General features: G+C 38.4%; 1 pseudogene; it reads right to left on the minus strand.

The window, feature by feature from the left end:
* The window catches only part of LOC113653643, a 104,204-nt pseudogene that overhangs the window by 56,817 nt on the left and 36,122 nt on the right, over positions 1-11,265 (minus strand).

The raw sequence follows: 11,265 nt of genomic DNA on the forward strand, positions 1-11,265 counted from the left end.
GAGAGATTTACTTATTTATTAACTGTATTATTTATGTGTAACTTTGTCAGATTTGCCCTTATCACAGCTTTATCGTTAAACTTTATTATTAGGCAAGGCAAGTTTATTTGTATAGCACATTTCATACACAGAGGTCATTCAAAGTGTTTACATAGAAATTAGAAAACAATTTATAAGAGAGAAAAAAGTATATATGAAAAAATAAGAAACATGATAAAATCATAATAAAAACAAAGAACAATTAAAGAAAATAAATGTGATTTTAATAAAGACAGTTCAAATATGTTAAAGAATAAAACAGGAAGTGCAAAAAAAGTACAGTCAGTGTGAAGCAGCACAGCGCTCATTCAGTAAATGCAGAGTTAAACAGATGTGTTTTTAATCTTGATTTAAAAATGTCTACTGTTGAAGCACATCTGATCTCTTCTGGAAGCTGATTCCAGCTATAGGTGGCGTAATAACTAAATGCTGATGCACCTTGTTTTGAGTGAACCCATGGTGTCTCTAACTGACCTGATCCTAATGATCTGAGTAGTCTGCTTGGTTTATATTCAATGAGCATATCTGTAATGTATTTCAGTCCTAAGCCATGAAGTGATTTATAAACCAGTAACAATACTTTAAAATCTATTCTAAATGTAACTGGAAGCCAGTGTAAGGACCTGAGGATTGGAGTGATGTGCTCAGATTTTTGGTTCTGGTCAGAATTCTGGCAGCAGCGTTCTGTATGAGCTGCAGCTGTCTAATGGTCTTTTTGGGGATCCCAGTAAGGAGTCCATTGCAATAATCCACCCTGCTGGTGATGAAAGCATGAACAAGTTTCTCTAAGTCCTGTCTTGAGACAAAACATCTAATTCTGGCTATATTTCTGAGATGGTAGTAAGCTGATTTGCTTATCGCTTTCACATGACTACTGAAATTAAGGTCAGACTCTAAAATTACACCAAGATTTCTGACTTTATTTTGTGTCTTTAGACCCCTACAGTCAAGGTGTGTGTTAACCTTGAGAGTTTCATCTTTATTTCCGAATACAATGACTTCGATTGTGTCTTTGTTTAACTGGAGGAAGTTTTGATGCATCCAACTATTAATTTCATCAATGCACTTACATAGAGAGTCAATGGGGCTGTAGTCATTAGGGGACAGGGCTAAGTATATCTGGGTGTTATCTGCATAGCTGTGGTAAGCAATTTGGTTCTTTTTCATTATTGACCAATTGGGAGCAAATTATAGATAAGCGGTGATTAAATTAAAGATAAGCGGTGCAAAAATTTAGCCCTGTGGGACTCCACATGTCATGGATGTCCACTCAGATTCATGGTTACCTATGTTCACATAGTAACCTTCCCCATTTAGGTATGAATTAAACCATTTGAGGACCATCCCAGAAAGCCAGTTTTCCAGTCTATGTAAGAGTATGGTGTGATCTACCGTGTCAAAGGCAGCACTAAGATCTAGTAGCACCAGCACTGATATTTTACCTGAATCAGAGTTTAAGCCAATATCATTTATTATCTTTATGAGCACTGTCTCTGTGCTGTGATGCTGGCGAAAACCAGATTGAAAATTGTCCAGATAGCCATTTGAGTTTAAGAATTTGTTCAGCTGACTGAAAACAACCTTTTCAATGATCTTGCCTATAAAAGGAAGATTAGAGATTGGTCTGTAGTTGCTAAGCATGGTTTTGTCTAGGTTACTCTTTTTTAGGAGAGGCTTAACAACTGCCGTTTTTAGGGACTCTGGAAAAGTGCCTGTGAGCAGAGAGGTATTTACTATTTTTAAGAGGTCAGTTTCTAAGCAGTTAAGTACCTTTTTGAGAAAGGATGTGGGGAGGGTGTCAAGGCTGCAAGTTGATGCTTTAAGATGTTGTACTGTTTCTTCCAGGGTTTTTATATCAATTATGTCAAATTCTGAGAAAATTACAAATTTTTGAGTTTGTTGTAATGAGGTCTGACTGACCACATTACAATATGAGGCCGTATGGCTTGCCATTCTGATATTACTGATTTTCTCAGAGAAAAAGGTTGCAAACTCATTGCATTTGTTGTCAGAGAGCATTTCACTAGGAACTTGATTTGAGGGGTTTGTTAGTCCCTCTACAGTAGCAAAAGGAGTGCGAGTGTTGTTTATGTTGTTGTTTATAATGTTTGAGAAGATCTGTCTAGCTGTGTCTAGTTCTACATTGAAAGCACGAAGACTGTCCTTATAGATGCTATAATGTACTTCAAGTTTTGTTTTCCACCACATACGTTCAGCTTTTCTGCATGTTCTTTTCATGCTCTGTACCGCTGTTGTGTTTCTCCAAGGTGCTTTACGTCTGCCAGTGATCATCCTGACCTTTACTGGAGCTATACCATCAATAGCATCTTTAACTTTTAAGTTCAAATTTTCAAGGAGAACATCAACAGTGTCTGCCAATATGTTTGGCAACATTGATATAGCATTCATAAATACCTCACTGGTGTTTTCATTTATGAACCTTTTTTTGACATAGACAGATCTAGCATCAGTGGCAGGACAGATCAATAAATCAAAGTAAACACAGAAAAGGTCAGATAGCGCTTCATCCTTGATAAAAGTGGATGGAATGTTTAGACCCTTGCTAATGAGCAGATCAAGAGTGTGTCCCCTATTGTGTGTAGGACCTTGCACGTGCTGGGTCAGATTGAAAGTGTTTAAAACATTTAACAGTTCAATTGCAGTATTGTTTTCTGCATTGTCTATATGAATGTTGAAATCTCCAGCAATAACAAAATAATCAAATTCAGAGGAGATTGTTGATAAAAGTTCTGTGAATTCATCAAAAAAAGTTGGGGTGTATTTGGGAGGCCTATAAATAATTGTAAACAGAATGAGTGGTGTACCTTTAGAGCAATACACAAATATTCAAAAGACTGGTAATCACCAAGTAACACTTGCTTGCATTGAAAGGCATCTTTGAATAAAGCAGCTATTCCTCCACCTCTTCTAACAGCTCTACAGACACTTATAAAAGTAAAGTTGGGTGGGGCTGATTCATTGAGGACTGTAGCGCTGCAGTCATCTAACCAGGTTGTTAGTGGTGATAAGATCATTAACTAAAAATGATTTGTTCTTTAATGAACGGATGTTCAGAAGTGCTAATTTAACAGTAACTGGTTTTGGCCCTGTGTCCATCTCGAATGACGTCTAATAGGCAGTAGATTAGATAGAGTTGTCGTGCGGCTGGAGAGGGCCTTCGTCTTTCTATCACATGTCAGGACAGAGATAGGGAAAGCTAAAGGGACATTGGGCTCCCGCTTGTTCTGAAAACATTTCTGATTGTTACTGCTGTCATAGCAGGGACCCAACACATATCAGTTATCAGTGCTGTTTGCAGATGAGGGCTGGTGTGATCCCTGACGTTGAGGCAGAGGTCGGAGTGCCCTCTCAGATGGAGGGGGAGGGCAGGCTGGGCTCGGAGGCTTTGGTGGTTGTGGAGCCCACCGTTTCTTGGTTGGTATTTGGGGACTCGCAGCAATAGAGTGGGAAAGCTTAGTTCCAGGAGATACCAGTTTCTCCATTTTCTCTGAAAAGCACAGAAGTGGTGATGTTGAAGAGAGGGAGAGAGAGTGTGACGACATCAGCTGTGATTCTGGTGTTCCTGGAGGCTCGGGAGTGGTATCTTGTTTTTCCTGGTTGTTATCCACAGAAACGTCCTTGTGTGTTGATTCACCATTTAGCTGTAGTGAGTTCTGTGGGCAGGGCTCAGCCTGAGCTGTGTCTGTGAACAGTAGTTGTTGTGGCTGTGGAGTTTTATCCTTGTCAACTGAATGTCCATCCAGGTGTTGGTGAGAAATCCTGTGGTCATTTAGGCTGTTCAGGAGTGGACTGGCACACTCAGCTGATGAATGAAGAAGGAAGAAAAAGATATTGTCTTTAAGGAACCTAGCACCTAGTTTGTTTGGGTGGATACCATCTGGGTTAAAAAGTTGCCTTTGACTCCAGAAGATATTAAAATTGTCAATGTAATTTTATGTCCTCTTATGGTGCAGGTTTTTTGCAGCCATGAATTTAAACTTAGTAGCCGAGGAAACATATTTGTTCCTCTGGCTGGGAGAGGTCCACTGATGAATGATTGAACTTTCAGTCTTGCAAGTGTTTCAAAAAGTTCATTTGAAATCCTTCTTGAGGAGCTCAGACTGCTCTTTCCAAATATCATTCTTTCCCACATGTATGACAATCCGATTGAGAGACTTATGTTATCAGAATGTTGCAAAGTTCCTTGTTAACATCAGAAACCGTTGCCCGAGGAAAACAGTATGTACGGGTAGCCTTGCTTCCAATGTTTCTGATAATAGTCACCCACTATCAGCGTGCTTGGCTCGGCTGCAGTCTGAGTGGAGCACCGCTGCCTGTATGATATTGAGCGTCTGTTAGCTCTGTTAGCTACTGGCTGATGTGATCTGTGTCCATTTACATTTGGGGATTCTTGGCCCAAACTCATTAGTGCTTCATATCTATTATCAAGCCGCACAGGGGGTGGTGGAATACCAATATTAGCTACTCGAGTTGTACCCATATCTGGGGTAGATGATGCTAATGCAGCACCCTTGGGTCTCGCACCCTGTTTATGCCATCGGTTTGTGTTCTCAATTGCTTTAGGTTTCTGTGAGCTCACCATGACCTGTTTAAAAGCATTAGGTTCACAGGACTCACACCAGCTTTATGTTGAGAGGGACCACGAAGAAGCTCTGCTGTATGTTCTGGCAGGGTCGGCAGCACCACAAGTAACTTTGTTTCGAGAACTGCAATCTTTTGTAGAAGTCTGTGGCAGTTTGAGCAGCAGGTGGATTGAGATCCAAAAGAAGGCATTTTCTCTTCTGTTCGAGTGTGGGCAGCTGTGTTGTCCTGATTTAGGATTGTAAACTGCCGGCAATAGCAGACTGGTAGACCGCTATGACAAATTCCCCAAGTTGTTGAATATTCCAAATGTCAATATAGTTCCAGGAATTTGTAGTTTTAGTGTGAGTGCCCAAATTGTTTAGTTTGAGCACAGTGCTGAACTGCTGGTAGTTAAATCAAAAGATAAAAGCGAAAAAGCAAAAGTGCAAAGCATAGAGTGCAAGAAAAAGCGTCCGAACCGTAGCGAAGCAGGAAGCAGAAAAAAATAGTAAAATAGCAGAGTAAATAAATGTAGTAAAGACATTACACATTATAGTAAACAGTAAACATTACAGAACTCACCTGCTGATGAAAGATGAAGAGAAAATGTGAAGAAGATCAGAGTCTTCATCACTGTGCTGCAGAGTGACATCTCTCACTGATCACTAAAACACTAAATCTATTATTTACTGACTGGATTTATAACTTTAACACCACTGTTTAAGACCTACACCAAATACACACACTTCCAATATACATCCATCAACTTGTTTACATGCTTCTTACATTCATCAAACTGTTTACATGCTGTTTTGCACACTTTTTTACTTTTTTGTTCTTTGCACACACAGTCTAACATTTCAGTCGTTTTGCACATACTGTACAATATTTCAGTTGTTTGCTGTTTTTGCACAATACTATACTTTATCTCAGGGACCTGCTGCTAAGAAACTGTGTTCATAGTATTACTGTACACTATATTGTCTGAACATACAGTATTTACACTGGTCGGTCAGTGCTGTTTCTGATTACTGTCTTTTGTGTATTGTCTTTTTTGTATTTTGTTTATTGTCTTGTAACTTTTTGTCTGCACTGTGTTTTGTCCTGCACTGTCTTGTTTGTCTTGTCCTGCACTGTCTTGTTTGTCCTGTCCTGCACTGTCTTGTTTGTCTTGTCCTGCACTGTCTTGTTTGTCTTGTCCTGCACTGTTTGCACCAGGTTGCACAGTTGCACTTTATGTGGCTAGGACTAACTTACTAAGTCCTTAGCCCTGTCTTTGTTTTATGTAATGGTCCATCATGGTCCTGGAGAAACGTTGTCTCATTTCACTGTGTACTGCAACAGCTATATATGGTTGAAATGACAATAAAAGCTTCTTGACCCTTGACTTGTAACTCTGTTTAACTCCATTGTCACTCACTTTAATCCTGTTTACTTCTGTTTAAAGGCACGGTTCACGATCTCTGAAAGCCAATGCTGACATTAGAAATAACCAAAACAAACATGCCTTTAACCCAAATGGGGGTCACCCCTGTTTTGATAGCTCCCGCCCCACACATACCTACGTAACCCACTATTATGGCGGAACCTGCTGGGGCAGCTGGCCGAGAGGATATTTTTATCAATAAATGAACTCGACGAGTAATACTATGGTAATACAGGTCAAATGTGTTTTTGTAGTACTGTGTGTTGTAGTGTGAAAGGTTTAGCTCCGGTTCACGCGGAAGACGACGTTCAACACCTAGAACCCGAGGCAGAGGTAACGTTCGAGGCAGAGGTCGTAGCGTTGCTGGCTAATGTCAGACATGCACACAGAACACTTTCTCTGCTGCATATTGACAGGACACACCACTTTCTGCTAATTGGCTACACGTTTGTTTTGTTAGTCGACTCAGTTTTCTGAAGCATTTTTGAAACATCGTGCACGGTGCCTTTAACTGTATAATACAGTCACTGATCCTGCTGATGCTGCTGTTATTGAATGCATAGAACCATAAAATCTACTCAGACATTTTTCTTGATGATAAAAATGATAAACTCTCAATCTCACAGTTCCTAATAAGTGTTGTGTTATCAGTAACATAATGTCTCAGTTGAAGGAAATGAAAGAAATCATGTTTGAATAACTGGAACTTCTGAGAAAACTCCATAAGTGACATTTGTCATCTGTCTGTAAACATATCACCAAGCCTAACAAGTCCCAGATTACACCATCATTTAAAACCATTGTTCAAAATTCTTGGGATAAAGTCAGGGTTGTTTATATTGGGATAAAAAAATGAAAATTTAGACCTCCAAACCTACAGACAGATCTTCATGCATTCATAGTATTAACTATAATCGGATTGTTATATATCTCTTTGTTTTCCGAACGTTCTTAACAAAAAAACCAGACAAAAAAAAAGAGCTCTTAAAGGAAGATTCAATGTTTAGCCAAGAAGAAGAATCGTCTCTGACTCATTCAGCAATGTATCTCAGATGAGAATTTATCTGATACAGCTTAATATTCTGAAAAACCAACCCTCCTTCAGAATTTGGCAGATAAAGTATTTTACATTTTTACGTTTACTCAATATAAAGGAAAACAACCAGCTATTCGACCCAGCCGAGACACTGGCAAGGAATTCCACTGCTCTAAATCCTTCTGTATTTTTTTAAATAAAGGACCAATATTAGATTCATACATGTAGAGATAAAAATACCTAAATTGATGAAGCCTAGAGGAGATGACTTAAAAGGGGCACAATTTTAAGTTTGGAAATAATAGTATCTAAAGGCAAAGCTTCAGATTTAGCCAAGTTCATTTTATAACCAGTAAAGTTGCTGATCTTATTGCTTCTGCCAGAGCTTCCATAGACATAAATAACATTTAAAAGGCATCTAACGTTACCAAATGAATCCCTACCCTATATAAATACTGTTTGATCAGCCCCAATTATTGTAGGCAGAATTTTTCCATGCGCATTGCTAAAATGTTAGAAAGACATTTCTGATCAACATTAATAATGCAATTGGCCTGTAAGAAGCGCATAACTCAGGACTCTTAAATTTCTTTAATAAAAGCTAAATATTAGCTTCTCTAAGGTTCTTTGGTAATTCTTTATCAAACATACTAAGCAATGGGTCTACTACAACTCCTGAAACTGCTTAAAGAAATCCCCTCATAACCCATCAGGCCCTGGTGATTTACCATTCTTTAGAGCATTAATAGCATTAATAATAATAATATTAATAATAATAATAATAATAATAATAATAATAGCGGTAGGATGGATGGATTAATAATAATAATAATAATAATAATAATAATAATGATGATGCATTTTATTTAAAGACGCCTTTCAGGGCACGCAAGGACACCGCACAGTTGAGTGGTGATGATAAAATCAATACAACAATACAACAAACAACAATTATTGACATTAAATAGTTTAAAATTGATCAGAGAAAGCTAATTTATACAAGTGAGTGTTAAAAGATGATTTAAAATCTATACAAGGAATGTATACACTTTCTTGTATAGATTGTGGAAGAGAATTCCAGAGATTAGGAGCAGCACAACTAAATGCCCTAGACCCCATACTGGCTAAACGCACCGAAGGTACAACAAGGGACGTAAGCTTCGGGATGTGATAGTGATAGTGAAGTGAGATACGGCTAAGTATGGTGACCCATACTCAGAATTCGTTCTCTGTATTTAACCCATCCAAAGTGCGCACACACACAGCAGTGAACACACACACTGTGAACACACACCCGGAGCAGTGGGCAGCCATTTATGCCGCGGCGCCCGGGGAGCAGTTGGGGGGGATTCGGTGCCTTGCTCAAGGGCACCTCAGTCGTGGCTGGCCCAAGACTCGAACCCACAACCTTCGGGTTACAAGTCAGACTCTCTAACCATTAGGCCACGACTGCCCCCCTTGTAAATATGAAGCAAATCAGAGAGATATTGTGGTGCAGAATTATGAAGAGCTTTAAAAGTGAGAAGTAAAATCTTATACTCTACTCGATATTTAACAGGGAGCCGGTGAAAAGAACTGGTAAAGAACTGGAGTGATATGCTAAATGGAGGAGGTTCTAGTAATTATACAGGCAGCTGAATTCTGGACTAATTGAAGTTTGTGAAGGAGTTTGTTAGGTAGCCCAAAGAGAAGAGAGTTACAGTAATCAATGTGCAAGGTAACTAGAGCATGTACAAAAACAGCTGCGGAATTTGGGGTGAGAAATGGACGAAGGCAGCTGATGTTCCGTAGATGGAGATAAGCAGACAGAGTAATATTGTTAACATGCTTTTCAAAAGATAAAGTACTATCGATGACCACTCCCAGTGTTTTAACCTGAGTGGATGGGGAGATTAAAGAGTTATCAACAGAAAGTGAGAAACTGTTGGATTTTGACAAATTAGATTTGGTACCAACAAGGAGAACTTCTGTTTTGTCATTATTCAGCTTGTGAAAGTTCCACGAAAACCAGGATTTAATCTCTTCTAAGCAGCCCAAAAGAGAGGAGGAAAGAAGGGTAGAATTTGGCTTACCAAGGGGTAGTAAATAAATAATAAACAAAACAGTGCCCAAAACAGAGCCTTGAGGGACACCAGCTGTAACAAGTGAAACATATGATCTAAAAGTTTTAAGTTGAACAAATTGAGTGCACCCAGAGAGATAATATCTGAACCAACTAAGAGGGATGCTGGTAATTCCTACAGAGAGAAATCTATCTAAGAGATCTTGATGAGAAATTGTATCAAAGACTGCCGTTAAATCAAGTAGAATAAGTATAGTTAAAAGTCCAGAATCGGGCTGACATCAGAAGATCATTAACAACTTTAACCATAGCAGTCTCTGTACTATGCAAAGGTCGAAACCCAGATCGGAATTTGTTAAGAGACTATTTTTTAAGAGATGGGAATGAACCTGATATGCAACAACTTTTTCCAAAATTTTTCAGGTTTCTTAAATCTTGTAGTGATCACAGCATCAGTTATTATACCAGGTAAAGAAGCTTTGACCAGGTGAGTGTGAAGTGGATCTAACTGACAAGTGGACTTAGATTGTTTGATAAAACCTGATATTTCATCAATAGCCGGAAGTTCAAAACTGTAAAATAAAGACAATTGAGAATCACGGGAAGGTAAATATGACAGATCAGATGCCACATTATTTTGAGACGTTAATTGTTGATTGTTATTTACAATTTTAGTATTAAAAAAGGTCATTAATTTATCACATAGATCACTAGAATATAGATGAGAAGGAATAGTATCAGGAGGCCATAGGATATTATTTACTGTATTAAACAAGGACCTTGTATGCCCTTCACCTAACCCAATTATATTAGGATTTAGCGGTTAAAAGCGCGTTTTTGTAAGAGAGCATATGATCTGTGTACATATATTTATGAACATTAAGTCCGGTTTTAATGTATAAACGTTCCAAAAACGTTCCCCTAAGTTTTAAGTTGTCTTAGTTCTGGTGTAAACCAGGGTGCAGAACAAGTAAAATAAACAGTGCGAGTTTTTAAAGGTACATGTGCATCAAGTACACTGTGCAGTCCCTCCTAATAATAAGAAGCCAAGTCATCTGGAGTAGATAAAGCATTGCTCCAATATAATAACATTTTATGTTGAACTCGGTAAAGTTGAGAATACAGAAAAATCATTTAAAAAACTAGTATTGCTCCTCGGTGGGCGATAAACAGTGGCTACAACATTAGGAACAGGCCCATTCATTTGTAAAACAGGCCCTGTATTAACATCCTCCCGTTTAGTAATTATAGGAAGTAGAAAAGAATGTCTATTCCTTATCAGAAGGGTGAGGAGTTGAATGGGAAGTTATGTTTAATGAGAAGAACAGCACCTCTGCCTCTTAATATTCTACATCACCCAACCGTGTCTCTTGTAAAAGAGCAATTTCGATTTTTCCTTTTCTCAAAAAAGTATCTTCCTACGTTTTATAGGATTATGGATACCACAAATATTCCAAGTACAGATACTAAGCACTGTAGACATTAAATACGATACAGACAATCAGTGTAAATGTAATGCAGATAATCAAAGAATATCTTCCTATAAATGTACACTTAGAAAAGTTGAGCTTTAATCAAAAATAAAATAAAATACCGTTAAAACAAGGGAAAATATATACAAGGAAACAAACCTGCCAATCATGCAGGAAGAATTATACTTACTCTTTTCTTTTGTAGGCAACTGCTTACAGTACCTCTCAAAACACCACTCATATCCTTTAACATATGGTAACACAAATTCCACCATGCTCCCAGAACCTTGATACACCTTCACTCAGTGACTTATTTTGTTTATGTACCACATAAGTGCTCGCTGTAGTGGAAATTTTCACTTTAGAGATGTTCATAAGAATCTGTCCTTCTATGCTTCTGTATTTCCCATGGCTGGTAGTTATTGTGACTAGAGATTGCAGTTGTTTTCCTAAAACAGCTTCCAGCAGATCGTTCCCGTGGGACCTTGGTAGGTACAGATTAGCTTGGTCAGAAGATGAGCAGGCTTCTAAGCCAATGGTTGATGATGTTTTCCTTTTACATGTCTTCTTTGTTTGAATTCTGTCTATAAAATCCTGATGTTATCTATGATGGGGGCCCTTCATCTCTTATGCTATATGCGGAGTG

The sequence above is a fragment of the Tachysurus fulvidraco genome, chromosome 9 (assembly GCF_022655615.1).
Source record: "Tachysurus fulvidraco isolate hzauxx_2018 chromosome 9, HZAU_PFXX_2.0, whole genome shotgun sequence".
Lineage (NCBI taxonomy): Eukaryota > Metazoa > Chordata > Actinopteri > Siluriformes > Bagridae > Tachysurus > Tachysurus fulvidraco.